Here is a 16562-nt window from a genome sequence, read left to right as displayed (position 1 = left end):
TTTTTTATTTTTTGTTTTTTTTCTTGAGATGGAGTCTTGCTCTGTCACCCAGGCTGGAGTGCAGTGGCATGATCTTGGCTCACTGCAACCTCTGCCTCCTGGGTTCAAGCGATCCTCCTGCCTCAGCCTCCTGAGTAGCTGGAATTACAGGCACCCACGACCACACCCAGCTAATTTTTGTATTTTTAGTAGAGATGGGGTTTCACTATATTGTCCAGGCTGGTCTCGAACTCCCGACCTCAGGTGATCCACCTGCCTTGGCATCCCAAAGTGCTGGGATTACAGGCATGAGCCACTGTGCCCAGCTGGCTTTCACAAATTGATTGCAGTTCTATTTGGCTTTTACTCACTGTAGAATTTCTTTCACAAGCCATGTGAGGGTGGAGTCCTTTCTCCTGCGCCATAAAGCACATCTGTCTACCTGTGAGTGTGTGGGTTGCAGGTGCCCCTTGTTCTAAGTAAGCAGATCCAGCAGGTAGATATTTAACCCAGAGAACCAGTAAGTGTTGATCTCATGCTCTACAGAAGAAATCTTTGCAGCTTTCCTGCAAGGCTGTGGAGTGATGGCAGGGCTCAGTGGACACAGAGCTTTACAGGGACACCACAATCTGTATCATTTTTATGGGGGACTAGCTGGCCAAATGTACACTTTATCGGAATCCTCCTGTCTACTCTTATCTTCCTACCTATAACATGCATGCTACTTGGTGATAAAATGGGGGCTGGGGGTAGGGGCGAGGGGGCGGGCTGTGCACATCCAGGCCTGCCTTGTGTCCGTAATCCTCAGACTTCACCTGATGCCCTTCGTAACAGACTTCTTCACCCAAACTCCTCTCCTGAGACCAGTTGTAGTGTTTGCAGCACCCTTACCACCATCTGTAATTATTTTGTTGTTTACTTGTTTATGATGAAATGTTTATTGCTCACCTTTAAAGTTTCAGTCCCTAGAACAGTTTCTGGCAATTAGGAGGACTCAGTTTTGTGTTTTTTGTTTTGTCTCGTTTTTGAGCTGGAGTCTAGCTCTGTCACCCAGGCTGGAGTGCGGTGGTGCAGTCTTGGTTCATTACAACCTCCGCTTCCCAGGTTCAAATGATTCTCCTGCCTCAGTCTCTCGAGTGACTGGGACTACAGGAGCGTGCCACCACGCGCAGCTAATTTTTGTATTTTTAGTGGAGATGGAGTTTCACCATGTTGGTCAGGCTGGTCTCAAATTCCTGACCTCAAGTTATCCACCCGCCTCGGCCTCCCAAAGTGCTGGAATTACAGGCGTGAACCACCATGCCCGGCCCAAAAGGCTCAGTTTTTGATAGAGGAATTAACAAGTGAATGAGTGAATGGACAAACTAGGAGAAGTGGCCAGTTTTTCTTACATGCACTCCTCCTCTGATTGGGTTCAGGAGGCCCTTAGGCAGTTTTCATGTCCATCTTTCCATTTCCAAGGAGGGCTGGATTGCAAATACTCCTGTAGGGGCCGGGTGCCGTGACTCACACCTGTAATCCCAGCACTTTGGGAGGCCCAGGTGGGCAGATCACTTGATGTCAAGAGTTGAAGACCAGCCCGGACAACATGGTGAAACCCCTGTCTCTACTAAAAATACAAAAATTAGCTGGGTGTGGGGGTGTGCACCTGTAATTCCAGCTACTCCGGAGGCTGAAGCACAAGAATTGCTTGAACCCGGGAGGCGGAGGTTGCAGTAAACTGAGACCAAGCCATTGCACTCCAGCTTGGGTGACTGAGTGAGACTCTGTCTCAAAAAAATAAAAATAAAAAAATAAAAACCAAAAAACAAAATACCCCTGTAGACTAGAGAAGGGCAAGGCTGTTATTTATCACCCACAGATATTCCTTGTGTCCCTATAAGTGCCAGACCCTCCCTCTGTGGGATGCAGCAAAGACAGCAGTGGGCAAGACAGCCAGGGTCCCTGTTCTCCTGCAGCTCCCGTTTTAGTGTGGTAGACAGACAATATGTTGTAAGTGACACCCACAAATGAAAAAAGGCGGCCGGGCGTGGTGCCTCAAGCCTGTAATCCCAGCACTTTGGGAGGCCGAGGTGGGCGGATCACGAGGTCAGGAGATCGAGACCATCCTGGCTAACATGGTGAAACCCCGTCTCTACTAAAAAATACAAAAAACTAGCCGGGCGAGGTGGCGGGCGCCTGTAGTCCCAGCTACTTGGGAGGCTGAGGCAGGAGAACGGCGTGAACCCGGGAGGCTGAGCTTGCAGTGAGCTGAGATCCGGCCACTGCACTCCAGCCCGGGCCACAGAGCGAGACTCCGTCTCAAAAAAAAAAAAAAAAAAAAAAAAAAAAAAAAAAAATTAAAAAAAAAAAAAGAAAAAAGCCCTGTAACAGAAAGTTAAAAAGGGCATCTAATTTAGATAGGGCAGCCAGGGGAGGTCTTTCTGAGAAGGTGACATTCTTGCTGAGCCCTCAAGGTTGAGAGGGAACCAAACATGGGAAGAGCTAATGGGATGATGTTTCAGGGAGTGGGGCCAGAAAGTGCAAAGGCCCCGAGGCAGGAAACAGCTTGGGATGTTCCTGGAAGGCTAGAGGTCAGGGAAAGGGAAATGGGCAGAGCCCAGCGTGGAAGACCCATATAGCCCATGGTGAGGAGTTTGGGTTTTACTCAAAGCGCACTGGACAATCATTGTAAGGGTTGCCCAGGAGAATTACATAAACGGACCATGCCCTGGCTTCTAGGAGCCAGGATTGGGTGGATTGGGATGGGGTGGGAAGCAGGATACATCTCTGAAAGTACAGAGCAGTTGGAAGGTGAGAGGGAGGGGAGGTTTAGACAGGTTAGGGTAGTGGCCATAAGGTTGGAGAAAAGTGGGTAGAAACAAAATCTGCATAAAGGTGGGGGTGGGTTGGAGTTGGGGAGGGAATAGGATGAATCTCCAGGACTTCTGGGTTTCCGGCTGGAGAAACCCAGCAAACCTGGTAAACAATGCAATGTCCAGCTGCTATCAAAGAAAGACCCGATGTTTGTTGGGCCTGTGAGAACTTTCCTGAGAGTCATATAGATTGGGCAATAAAAGCTTCCACTCCTGCGAAATAAAGAGCCCCGTGTGAATGGCGCCCTAACCGTAGGTGTCTTTGAGGCACAGTGTCACAGGAGCAGAGCTTGGGCAGCAGTGATCATCAACCATTCAGCATGGTTTTGAATCATCTCATTCTTTCTGTAACTGTCCCCAATTCTAGCATTTGAAAGCCGGTCGTCTGAGAGAGCGCTGTACCTTTGAAAGGCCTTCCCGCAGAAAGGGGAGCAGCTTTGTGGCCCCAGAGGGCAGAATCAGACAGTGAGAGGCATGGGGGTAGAGATTGCAGCTCAGCACCAACAGGAAGACCTTGAATAATGAGAGCTTTCTCAAGAGGTGAGCCTCCCATCAGTAGGTGTATTCAATCAGAGGTTGACAGGATGCTGGGGCGTCTCCATCCTGGCAGCCAGTCAACCAGCAGACTCAATTCCTGTGGTTGTGAACACCCTTTTCGTCTTGCTTCCCCGCATCTCAGGAGGATAACGGCTGCCTCCTATCCCCTGCACTAAAACCCCTCTGCTGGCTAAGGACAGCAGCTAAGTCACATCTAAGCCTGTCCTGCTTGTTCTGGGTTTAACAATCTCAGTGTTTCCTCCCACCCACCCGCTCGCCCATGGCCAGGAGAAGAACAAACCCCAGCGTGGGCGGAGCAGTGGGGGCCGGGTTGATGCTGTGCAGGCCTGTCCAAGGCCTCCTGGCTTTTCAAGAAAGGATGTCCTCATGTCTCTGGGACTACCAGAGCCAGGCATGTTTCCCTGAAAGTCCTCTGACCACAGGTCAGACTCCTGCAGGGACAACCAAGGGTGTCATGGGTGTGAGACGGGGGCTTTCCTGATCAAGCCTTTTGGATACCCCCCTCCCCTCATCCCAGCTGCACTCACCGGAACAGCAGCAGCTGCCACTAGATAGGAAGGACCCCGCCTCTGGTGTCCGTGGGGAAAGGGGCCTTGCATAGGTGGTGACACAGCCTCTTGGTCCCAGCTGTGGGTGAGGGGAGGGGCTAACACTTCTAGAAGACCCTGAACTCTGGCAGGCCTGATTGCTTTGCTCCAGGGCTGGTCTCAGCTGCTATCATGGATCCCTGGGAGCAGCTGGAGGGAAGAGAGATGGCATCCAGCATGGATCATGGGGAGAAGCTGGCCCCTTTGGGAGGTAGCCCTGGGGCATGGCAGCACCACTCCTCTCTAGGCTACCTCTGATGATTTTGGTTCTTTCTTTGCATTTCTGAGTCTAAGTTTTCATATATGGAAAATGGGGATAGAACAACATCTACGTTCTGTGAGAATGGAGTGAAACGATGGATAGGACAAGCCTAGCACAGTTCTTGCACACAGCAGGTGCTGGATGAGTTTTCTCCTCGAGTTGTCTTTTTTCTCCACACTCTCCCCTCTGTTACCATCTGTAGAAGTGGAATTGCTTACCAGTGGTGGGGATGCTTTTGTACGGAGAATGAGATCCTTCTTGTTCTGAAATATCCCTGCCTTTGCTGACAAGATTACACGCCTGTATTGTTTTTTGCTTTTTTTTTTTTTTTTTAATTGAGACAGAGTCTCACTCTGTCACCCAGGCTAGAGTGCAATGGCTCACTGCAAACTCTGCCTCCTGGGTTCAAGCAATTCTCCCACCTCAGCCTCTAGAGTAGCTGGGATTACAGGCGCCTGCCACCATGCCCAACTAATTGTGTGTGTGTGTATGTGTGTGTATGTGTGTGTGTGTATGTGTGTTTAGTAGAGATGGGGTTTCACCATGTTGGCCAGGCTGGTCTTGAACTCCTGACCTCAAGTGATCTTCCCACCTCGGCTTCCCAAAGTGCTGGAATTACAGGCATGAGCCACCAGGCCTGGCCGTTTTTGTTTGTTTGTTTGTTTGTGTTTTTGTTTGTTTTTTAGAGAGAGGGGTCTCACTTTGTCACCCAGGCTGGAGTGCAGTGGTGCAATCATAGCTCAGTGCAGCCTAGATCTCCTGGGCCCTGGTGATTCTCTCACCTCAGCTTCCCAAGTAGCTGGGATCACAGGTGTGTGCCACCACATCTAGCTAACTCATTATTTTTATTTTTATTTTTTGTAGAGCCAGGATCTTGCTATGTTGACTAGGCTGATCTCAAACTCCTGGGTTCAAGCAATCCTCCCGTCTTGGCTTCCCACAGTGTTGGGATTGCAGGTAGGAGCCACTGCACCCGGCCCAAACTTGTATTTTGTTAAAATAAATAAATGATAGAGAAGGCAGGCGAGAGGGGTAGCTGCCAAGCTGTGGGCCCACTGTAGCTGCCCACGCTTTCCAGTGGGTGCTGTGGAAGGGGAGGGTCTAGCTGGGGTGGGCTCCCCACCTCCCCTGGCTGTGGCCCCACAGCTGGGGAGGGGTCTGGAAAGGGGACCATGGGCACAGTGATAGAGACTGGCATTCCAGACTTCCCAGGTTGGGAGCCCAGTTGAGAGAGGAGGGGGACTGGTTGGGAGCCGGCCCTGGGGGAGATGGGGAGGGGCTGGGGCCATTTGCTCTTCCAGCCAGCTGACCCTGTTATTTTTAGCCCTGGAATGCTCCTCCCAAGCCCCCTTCACTTCTATTTATCTTGCTTTGGAGTCTTGGTTCTTTCCCAAAAATTCCACATGAGGGGAGGCAGAGGGGATTGAGGGTGCCAGAAAGAATGGGACACACTGGCTGGGGCTGGGCTGAGGAAGAGGAGGAAGCTGCTCTTCTCCTTCTCCCTACTCCAGCCTAGAGGCTGCCTTTCCCCTCCTTTCTCCATTTCGGCTGGAAAATGTAAAAACCCTGGCTCAGAGAACACTCAGCTGTCACCAAGTTATCCTTCCTTCTTCTCAACCACCTGGATAAGACTTCCATTATCCCCAGCCCAGGCCTTGGCTGCCCCATCCTCTCACTTTTCCTTTAGGGAGTTCAGGGGAGGGTTGGGGTGGTCAGGAAGGGTTTGCCTTGGAACCCCTAACTGTGCATAAGGACATACTGGGGGTCCTTGGAAGGAGTTCCTGTGTGAAAATGAAAGGAGGGCCAGGTGTGGTGGCTCACATCTGTAATCCCAGCACTTTGGAAGGCCAAGGCAGGTAGATCACTTGATCCCAGGAGTTCGAGATCAGCCTGGGCAACATAGTGACACCTCATCTCTACCAGAAATTAAAAAATTAGTTGGGCATGTTAGCACATGCCCTGGGAGGCTGAGGTGGGAGGATTGCTTAAACCCGGGAGGTCGAGGCTGCAGTGAGCTGTGACTGTGTCACTGCACTCCAGCCTGGGCAACACAATGAGACTCTGTCTCAGAAAAAAAAGAAAAAGAAAAAGAAAATGAACAGAATGAACAGGAGCAGTCAGAAAAGAATTGGTATGAACGCTGGAGGTTTATTCAGCACTCCCTGAGCTTCATTTGCATCCTCTATAAAATGGGAATGACAGCAGTTCCCCGTCTATGAGGGATCTGCTGGGAGAGGCATGAGCTGGTGAATAGATAGCACCATTGACACGTGGAAACCACACCATCAATGTCGCCAGTGCTGGCAGGATGGGCTGGTCCCAAGGCGGGTGTGCTTTTGGGTACTGATGGGGCCTGAGCCTCCTGAAGGCCACACTCCTCCCCAGCCTACTTCAGTTGCTGTCAGGCTGCAGAGTGCTCAGCTCTGGGCTCTTGGTGTTGATTTTTTTTTTTTTTTTTTTTTTGGTACGGAGTTTTTGCTCTTATTGCCCAGGCTGGATGTGATGGTGCGATCTCGGCTCACCGAAAACCCTACCTCCCGGGTTCAAGCGATTCTCCTACCTCAGCCTCCCGAGTGCTAGGATTATAGGCATGTGCCACCACGCCCTGCTAATTTTTTGTATTTTTAGTAGAGACGGGGTTTCTCCATGTTGGTCAGACTGGTCTCGAACTCCTGACCTCAAGTGATCTGCCCACCTCGGCCTCCCAAAGTGCTGGGATTACAGGCGTAAGCCACCGCACCCAGGCTGCTCTGGGCTCTTGTTACAGGTGAATGTCACTCACTGGCTCCTCTCCCCACTTCCCCCAGCACAGGGGTGCAGGTGGGCAGTAATTCTGGCATAAGGGACACTTCGAGGCAAGGTAATCCCCTCCTGCCAGTCCCTGGAGGAGAGGAGGGGAGTGTGCCTCTGAGGCTCCCCAGTGGGGCGGGCACGCCGTCTCTTCCGGTCCTGTTCTCCAAGCCTCCTTGTGGGAAAAGTCCATCAGCCCTCAGGGAAGACCAGGCATCGCCTGGAGCTGGCGCTAGGGAGACAGGCCAATGCAGTCAATGAAGAGCCTTGGTGGTCCCAGTGCTGAAGAAACAGTGGAATATTCTGGTCATGAGTCAGTTAAAAATGGCCATGCTCCAGGCCTGGCAGTAGCCTTGGGGGGCTATGTGTGGAAGAGAGGGTGGACATGCCTGGGCCAGTTCTGGATAAAGGCAGGGGATGGGGAAAGCCATCTGGGGCAACCACTGTCCCCCTGATATGGGATTAATGCCACTTAGAGGTAGAAAAGAGGCAGCAGCTGCCATATCCCAGGAAAGGCACTGACCTTTAGAACAAGAGACAGAAATAGCCCTGGAGAGTTCAGAATCCTGTGTGGGAGAGGTGGCCAGGCCAGGCAGGGCAGGCCCTGACACGAGGAGGGGAGGAGAACCATGTTAGTACCCACTGTGTCAGACACGATGCCTGGCATTTCACAGGCCTTCCTCCCCTATTTTCCACCTCCAGCCAGCAGGGTATGTATGATTGTCTCCATTTTACGGATGAGGAAACTGAGGCTCAGAGAGGCATGGCCAAACTTGTCATCAGCAGAGTTGGGGCTGAGCCAGATCTTGCTTATCTGACAGTCCACGTGTCCACATGGCTTCCCTCACCCATGGCCCAGTTGCTGTTTCCATCATGGGTGTTGGGTGGGGTTATCCAGCTGAACCTGTACTCAGCTGGCCTGGTATAGGGGGGAGGAAAACCTCTCATTGAGGCCTGGAGGCTCTAAAAGGTCAAACTCAACTACTTCTGCTTGTCAACTCACCCCAGAGACCCTTAATCTTGGCAGCCTTTGGCCAACTTTCCTTTTCTCCCTTGCTCACGGAAAGAGGGACCGCCAACATTTCTCCCCTTATGTCCCCTCAATTGTGCCAGGCTCAGGGCTAGGTGGAACCCCTGGAGACCCCTCCCCTGTGGCAGTGGCAAGGATAAGTTTGGGGGAAAGGCCCCAGTCAAGCCAAGGTCTGGGAGGGTAAGAATAACAGCGTGTCACAATAACACGCTGATTGGCTGGTGGGCTCCTCCCCCCTCCCCTGATGGTGTTCCAGCCTCAGCAACTCCCAGCTGTTTCTGCTTATCTGAAGCCAGGGAGGCTGGTTGCCTGGATACCAGGCTGCTGATTCGCAGTTGGGTCCTTCAGGGGCAGGCAAAGCTGCTGCATCTCCCGCCAGCTGGGCGTGGCACCCTCAGCCCCCTGCACCGGCCCTGGGAAAGGTGGCAGGGAGGACTGGGGGTCAGGTGGGAGCGCTGATGGAAGAGACCCCCTGTGCCAGGAGTTGTCAGAGAATCTGAGTCCTGCCGTTTGCTGGCTGTGTGACCTTGGTCATGCTAACCTCTCTGAGCTTCTGTTTCTTTATCTGTGAAGAAGGGATAAATATCCCCTACCTCAAAGCACTGTTGAAAGAATAAACGTGGGCTGGGCATGGTGGCTCACGCCTGTAATCCCAGCACTTTGAGAGGCCAAGGCTGGCGGATCACTTGATGTCAGGAGTTTGAGACCATCCTGGCCAACATGGCCAAACCCCGTCTCTACTAAAAATACAAAAATTAGCCAGGTGTGGTGGTGCACACCTGTAATCCCAACTACTCAGAAGGCTGAGGCCTGAGAATCGCTGGAACCTGGGAGGTGGAGGTTGCAGTGAGCTGAGATTGTGCCATTGTACTCCAGTCTGGGCAAAAGAGCCAGACGCTATCTCAGAAAAAAAAAAAGAATAAATATGATAAGTAAGTGACTGCACAACAGAGCACTACAGCTCAGTAATCCTGACAGCCTACCCAGCACCGTTGGGCTCCATCCAGAACCTTCAGTCTGCATCCCACAGGGAAGGCGTGCGGGGTCACTGAAGCAGGCAGTTGGGGAGCCTCAGAAGAGGTGGCCCCGAGCCTGCTTCCTTCCTCTAGGAATGGAGGCTATGACCCAACCTGGGGCCCTCAGAGCTTAGCTGGGGCTGAAGGGCCAGCCTAGGGATGGGTTGGGGAAGACTAGGCCAGACAGCAGCCCGCTGACAGCATCTTAGGTGATGAAAGGAAAGCCAGCTTTGTGTCCAACCAATGGCGAATGTTCCCGTTCAGCATCCTTTCTTGGCGAAGAGAGAAGTTGCCGCATTACAGGTGGAAGACTAGGGGAGGAGGCAAGAAAGCCCAGCATCGTGAGCTGTATAAGCTCCCTGTCACCTGCCCTGGTTGGGTACAGACAACAGCAAGGCTGGGCCGGGCGCAGTGGCTCACATCTGTAATCCTAGCACTTTGGGAGGCCGAGGCAGGCGGATCATTTGAAATCAGGAGTTCAAGACCAGCCTGGCCAGCATGGCGAAACCCCGTCTCTACTAAAAATACAAAAATTAGCCGGTCATGGTGGCGGGTGCCTGTAATTCCAGCTACTCGGGAGGCAGATGTGGGAGAATCACTTGAACCCGGGAGGCGGAGGTTGCGGTGAGCTGAGATCACACCATTGCACTCCAACCTGGGCAACAAGAGCGAAACTCTGTCTCAAACAAACAAACAAACAAACAAACAAAAAACCAAGAGGACATGTTCTTCTGGTCTGCTCAGATCTGGTGGTCCTCATGTGACCTTTTTCACTTAAGAAATGGGTGAGGTAAGCTCGGGGCTGGGGGCTGGGGGCTGGGGGCTGGCAGAGCCAGGCGGGAGAAACCTGAATCTACTCTGCAGAAACGGCTGTTCCGAAGTTCATCTGTTGGCTCTCCAGAAACCTCTTCAGAGCCAGGCCCATGGAGCAGGCAGTTGGTCTGGATGAAAAGCAGCAAATAACCATGGGCCCTCAGTGACCCTGAGGGGCGAGCGGGGCTATCACAGACCCTCTTCTTCACCCTCCTGACTTAGGGAAAGGGCAGCGAAGAAAAGGGCAAGTGGGAGGGGAAGGGAGGGTGTGCTGTTCCACCAGGGCCTGTACCTTTTTACTACCTTAATGCAGCAGGAGAGCAGCCTGTGCCTGCTGGTAGCGAAGAGACTGGAGCCCATGAATAATGCAGAGAAGAGCACAGGGCAGCTAAAAAATGGTTACTGTTTCATCAAAGCGGAGAATGGGCCTGGAATGCAAAACGGAGGGGAGACAGGGGCTGGAGTGGAGGCGAGGACTTGGTGCAGCCCTTGGGCCATTGGGCTGAGGGACTCACCATCCTTATGCTGGGCCCAGGTCCTGGCTCTGGCTTCTCTGTGGCATCGGTAGCAGCCCAGGGCATGCAGAATGGGCAGAAGGGCTGGGCCCTGCCCCAGGCCTGGCCTTCTGTTATGGTGACAGGAGGCAATGGCCACCCATCATATCTTCACAGAGGTGTTGGCACTGGCAAGCAAGGTAGAAGAGAGGCTTGGAGGGAAACTGAGGGAGCTTCCAGAGATGTCTTAGTAGGTGGGTGGGGGAACTTCCAGCTGCTTGGAAGTTTGGGAATTGGGGGAAACTTAGGGGTCAAGGAGTATCATTTAAGAGTCAAAAGAAGGTACACTTTGGGAGGCTGAGGCAGGCAGATCACCTGAGGTCAGGAGTTTGAGACCAGCCTGGCCAACATGGCGAAACCCCATCTCTACTAAAAATTACAAAGAAATTAGCCGGGCGTGGTGGCGCATGCCTGTAATACCAGCAACTTGGGAGGCTGAGGCAGGAGAATTGCTTGAACCTGGGAGGCTTAGGTTGCAGTGAGCTGAAATCACGCCACTACACTGCAGCCAGGGTGACAGAGCGAGACTCCATCTCAAAAAAAAAAAAAAAAAGAAGATGAAAGTAAATCTATAAGGATGGATTTGGAGTAGGTCTGAGAGGAAAAGGTACCGCCTTTCCTCACTGCCTTGTCCTGGGTGAGCAAGAGAGTGCCTGGTTACAAAAGGCCTGAAAGTTATACATCCGCACTTTTTTTCCTGAGTTCCATGAGAATCTGTGGAAGGATTTTACAGGAGGGAGACAGGATTGGATTTAAGTGTGAGCAAATCACAGATAGTTTTATTGTATCATCATGGGAGATCAATAAACCATTTATTATGTATTTGCCTCCTTTTGCTTTTTTTAAGTGTAGTCTCGCTTTATTGCCCAGGCTGGGGTGCAGTGGTGTGATCTCGGCTCACTGCAACCTCTGCTTCCCCATTTCATGTGATTATCCTGCCTCAGCCTCCCGAGTACCTGAGATTACAGGCGTGTGCCACCACTACGCCTATCTAATTTATTTTTGTATCTCTCTCTCTCTTTTCTTTTTTGAGACAGAGTTTCGCCCTGTCTCCCAGGCTGTGGTGCAATGGCAAGATCTCGGCTCACTGCAACCTCCACTTCCCAGGTTCAAATGATTCTCCTGCCTCAGTCTCCCGAGTAGCTGGGATTACAAGTACCCATCACCACGCCCAGCTAATTTTTGTATTTGTTTTTAGTAGAGATGGGGTTTCACCATGTTAGCCAGGCTGGTCTCGAACTCCTGACTTCAAGATCTGCCCACCTCAGCCTCCCAAAGTGCTGGGATTACAGGTGTGAGCCACTGCACCTGGCCCATATCTTTTTTTTTTCTTTCAGTACTGTTCCCACTTGATGGATGTCTCTGCTTCTAAAGCTTGTCCGTCACCATGTGATTTGGGAAGGAGGGGACACAGGGTGAGTTAAGGGGACGAGTTAGGGGACTGGCAGAGTAGTGCAGGTGCAAGAGGTTGGGCGATCAGAAGGCCTGGGCAAGGACAGGAGGTGGGAGAGCTGTTCAGAAGGTAGAAACAATCACTGTTGGTGACATTCTGTGCGGGTGGTCGCCGACAGAGAAAGAGACATCAAAGGAGACTCCCGAGTTTCTGGTGTGGGTGTGGCTACTGGGTACCAGGCAGATAGGGTGCCTCCAATCCAGAAGAGAGGCCCTGGAAGCTTTGGTGCAGGAGGATGGTGGGGAAGATGCTGAGTTTGAGATTCCTGGGTGACAACCAGATGGCAGGTGGAAATAGGGCCAGGAGTTTGAGGCTGGGCCTTGCTGCTAACGTGGGTGCTATAGGTACAGACAGGCCTTTGCTGGTTCTAGATTCACCTCCCCACAGACCATAGGAGAAAAGGGGCCAGGTGAGGAACACAGATTCTATTAAAGTCCCTCCGGCTGGGCCCTGGGGCTACAGGTAATTCTGTCACCCAGCGCTGCCTGGAGCAAACCCTCTCTGCTTTTGCTCCCCAACCCTTTGAAGGCCAAGGCATCCCAGGCCTTTCTTCTTTCTGCCTGCAGCTAGGCCTCAAGCAGCCTCAAGAGGAGTCTTTCCCATGGCAGGACTCCCCAGGAGAGAGGATTCCTCCTCATGCCACTTTGTCCTCTGGCAGCAACAAGTCTCAGGGGCTGAGATATCCCCTTCCTTTGCAAATCCCAAGGGGGCGCCCTGAGGTGTTGCTTTTGGGTGGAGAAGAAGCACAGGCTCTCAGGCTGGTGGAAACCCCCTGAGGGTGAGCGTTTACTGCTCTCCATAGCTGCCTCCCAGCCCTCTGGGGGCCACTCTCCTGCTGACACCCAGCTTGGCACAACTTTCCACCAAGAGGGTGTCCACAAATGCAACCCCAAACGACAAGTGCACGCAAATCACCAGTTAGCAGTCCAGAGAGAAGGACAGCCGGTGAACGGCCCAAGCTAGGGATGAAAGGAAACAAGCTGAGATTGCCAGTAGCGGGGAGAGGGGCTCTTTGGAGAGGCCCAGAGGCAGGAGGAGGCTAAAGAACAGAGAGGAGGTGGAGAGGAGGAGGCTCTGGGGGCTGCCGGGAGACAGAGGGTCCCAATGACCTGGCAAAGATAGGCTGGTGTCAAGTGGAATGGGAAGTAGACAGATGCAGGTCAAACGGGCCTCAGCAGGGTCTAGAAGACTAAGTATCATTTCCTCCTGCACGCTTCACTCCTCCCTGTATCTACTGTGTTCCAGGGGCTGGTCTGAGATGCAGAGAAGGAATACAGTCCTCTTCCTGCAGTAGTTCATAGCTGCGAAGGGCAGTGACAGGGCAGGACCCCAGAATATGGACCCCTGGCAGAGGCTGGAAGGTGCAGGAGTAGTGGTCAGTGACCTGGAGATGGTGGAACCCAGCTGAATGTATCCTGAGGGAGAAGTGGCAGACATCCAAATAGAGAAGGGGTTGGGGAGGACTACGGAGCAGAGCAGCCATGCAAAGGTGGAGAGGCAGGAGAGAGCCAGGGGGCTTGCTATAGCTATGGTGTGTACATGCGTGTGTATCGAAATGCACAGAATAGCAAGAAGTGAGCCAAGGCTGTCTAGGCAGGTATAAGGCATTTGCCTTGCCAAATGCCCTGTGTGCTCTGCTGCGAATACTTGGATGCAGTGGAGCACATTCAGATGACACAGAGTGACAAGGTATAAGATTTGTGTTTTGAGGCCGGGCGTGGTGGCTCACGCCTGTAATCCCAGCACTTTGGGAGGCCGAGACGGGCGGATCACGAGGTCAGGAGATCGAGACCATCCTGGCTAACACGGTGAAACCCCGTCTCTACTAAAAAATACAAAAAACTAGCCGGGCGAGGTGGCAGGCGCCTGTAGTCCCAGCTACTCGGGAGGCTGAGGCAGGAGAATGGCATAAACCTGGGAGGCGGAGCTTGCAGTGAGCTGAGATCCGGCCACTGCACTCCAGCCTGGGTGACAGAGCGAGACTCCGTCTCAAAAAAAAAAAAAAAAAAAAAGATTTGTGTTTTGAAGACAGTGTGGTGTGCTGGAAGACTGAAGCTAGAGGACAGCTGGTTAGGAATCCTTGGCAGTATTTCATGCTAGACGTGATGGAGGCCTGACAGGATACTAATAACAGCCATGCTTCCATGCCAGGCATTGTTCTCTGCCTCTTTACAGAGTAGTTCACTTGATCATCACAATAGGACTGTAAAGTAGGCACCGTACTACTATTATGTCCACTTTGCAGGTCAGGAAACTCAGGCCCAGAGAAATGAAGCAACATGTTCAAGTTTCCCTATCAAAGCCCCAGAGTTGGCCGGGCATGGTGGCTCACACCTGTAATCCCAACACTTTGGGAGGCCGAGGCGGGTGGATCACTTGAGGTCAGGAGTTTGAGACCAGCCTGACCAACATGGTGAAACCCTGTCTCTACTAAAAATACAAAATTTGCTGGGCATGGTAGTGTGCACCTGTAATCCCAGCTACTTGGGAGGCTGAGACAGGAGAATTGCTTGAACCCAGGAGGCGGAGGTTGCGGTGAGCTGAGATCATGCCATTGCACTCTAGCCTGGGCAACAAGAACGAAACTCTGTCTCAAAAAAAAAAAAGAAAGAAAGAAAGAAAGAAAGCGAGAAAGCAAGTTAGCAAGAAAGCAAGAAAGCCCCAGAGTCTGTGCTAAATGGGAAGGCCCTGGCTGTCAGCATGGTGAAGAGGAGACAGGCAGATGTGAAGGAGGAGCAGTCAGGCTGACCTGAAAGCTTCTTGGGAGTGGTGGGGGTAAGAGAGAGGGAAAAATCAAAGATGAGGGTAAGGGAGTATCCTGGGTCAAATAGCTCCCCCACCAAATTCATGTCCAGTTAGAACCCATGAATGTGACCTTATTTGGAAATAGCGTCTTTGCAGATGTAATCAAGTAAAGATGAGGGCATACTTGACTAAAGTGGGCTCTAAATCGAAAGACTGGGGTCCTTTTTTCTTGTTTTTTGAGATGCAATCTTACTGCACTGTCTAGGCTGGAGTGAAGTGGCATGATCTTGGCTCACTGCAACCTCCACCTCCCAGTTTCAAGCGATCCTCCCACCTCAGCCTCCCGAGTAGCTGAGACTACAGGTGCGTGCCACCACGCCCACCTAAATTTTTTGTATTTTTAGTAGAAATGGGGTTTCATCATGTTGCCCAGGCTGGTCTCAAACTTCTGACCTCAGGTGATCTGCCCCTGCCTTGGCCTCCCAAAGTGCTGGGATTATAACCGTGAGCTACCATGCCTGGCCAAGACTGGTATCCTTATACGCAGAAGGAAACTTGGATGCAAACATATGGGGAAGGCTTTGTGAAGATGGAGGCAGAGGTGGGGTGATGGAATGCCCAAGATCACCAGCAAATAGCAGAAGCGAGGAGAGGCAAGGAAGAATTTTCCACCAGAGCCTTCGGAGAGAGAGGGCTCAGCCAACACCTTGGTTTCAGACTTCTGGCTTCCAGAACTGTGACAGAATAAATGTCTGCTGTTTTAAGACACCTGGTTTGTGGTCATTTGTTATGGCAGCCCAGGAAACCAATACACTCTCCCCACTTCAAAGAAACCAGGCCTCTGCGAGGAGGATGGTAGCACATCCACCCAAGTCAGGTAACATTCAAAACATGGAGGGGCCAGGCGCAGTGGTTCATGCCTGTAATCCCAACACTTTGGGTGGCTGAGGCAGGCGGATCACCTGAGGTCAGTTCAAGACGAGCCTGGCCAATATGGCGAAACCCTGTCTCTAATAAAAATACAAAAATTAGCCCGGCATGGTGGCGGGCGCCTGTAATCCCAGCTACTAGGGAGGCTGAGGCAGGAGAATCGTTTGAACCCAGGAGGCGGAGGTTGCAGTAAGCTGAGATCGCATCACTGCACTCCAGCCTGGGTAACAGAGTAAGACTCCATCTCAAAAACAACAACAACAAACAACAACAACAAAAAAACACGGAGGGAAAGGGCAGGCAGATCCTACAGGTGAGGCTTGAAAGAAGGAGTGGAGCCGACCTGGGAGGCCCTCGAAAATGAGCTTCTGACAGTGTAATCACCAAAGGTCTTGATGCGAAGGAGAGAGGGAGGAGCCTTAGAGACAAAGTGGATCATCACAGGCTGGCAGATGAGCTCGGGCTGGCGAAGGACACATTCAAAGCTGGAGGAAGGGCACAGAACCAAGGGCAGGAATAAAGGAGCAGCAGAGACAGCAAGAATAGAACCCGGCACGCTGCAGCCTGCACAGAGCTGAGGCTTGCAGAAAGGGCCAATCACAGAACAATTTTTTTGAAGGTGGGGGGAAGGGCAGGTAGGGAGCTTGAAAAGTTTTCTAGAACCAGAAAGACCTGCTTGGGGTAGTGAGGGCTAATTTGGCACTCAAGAATGACAGATATACCCAGATGCTATGTGTCATTGATTTTCTCTATAAAGATAATGGGGAGGGCACACTTTTTTTTTTTTTTTTAATGAAAAGGGTAGCACAAATATTAGCAGGAGGAAATTCAAATCTGATTTTGTTTTGTTTTGTTTTTTGTTTTTGAGAAGGAGTCTCTCTCTGTCTCCCAGGCTGGAGTGCAGTGGCGTAATCTTGGCTCACTGCAACCTCCGCCTCCTGGGTTCAAGCGATTCTCCTGCCTCAGCCTCCCAAGTAGCTGGGATTACAG

Source organism: Rhinopithecus roxellana, chromosome 5 (genome assembly GCF_007565055.1).
Source record: "Rhinopithecus roxellana isolate Shanxi Qingling chromosome 5, ASM756505v1, whole genome shotgun sequence".
NCBI lineage: Eukaryota > Metazoa > Chordata > Mammalia > Primates > Cercopithecidae > Rhinopithecus > Rhinopithecus roxellana.
The sequence above is the reverse complement of the archived record's forward strand: the minus strand, read 5'-3'. Positions refer to the sequence as shown.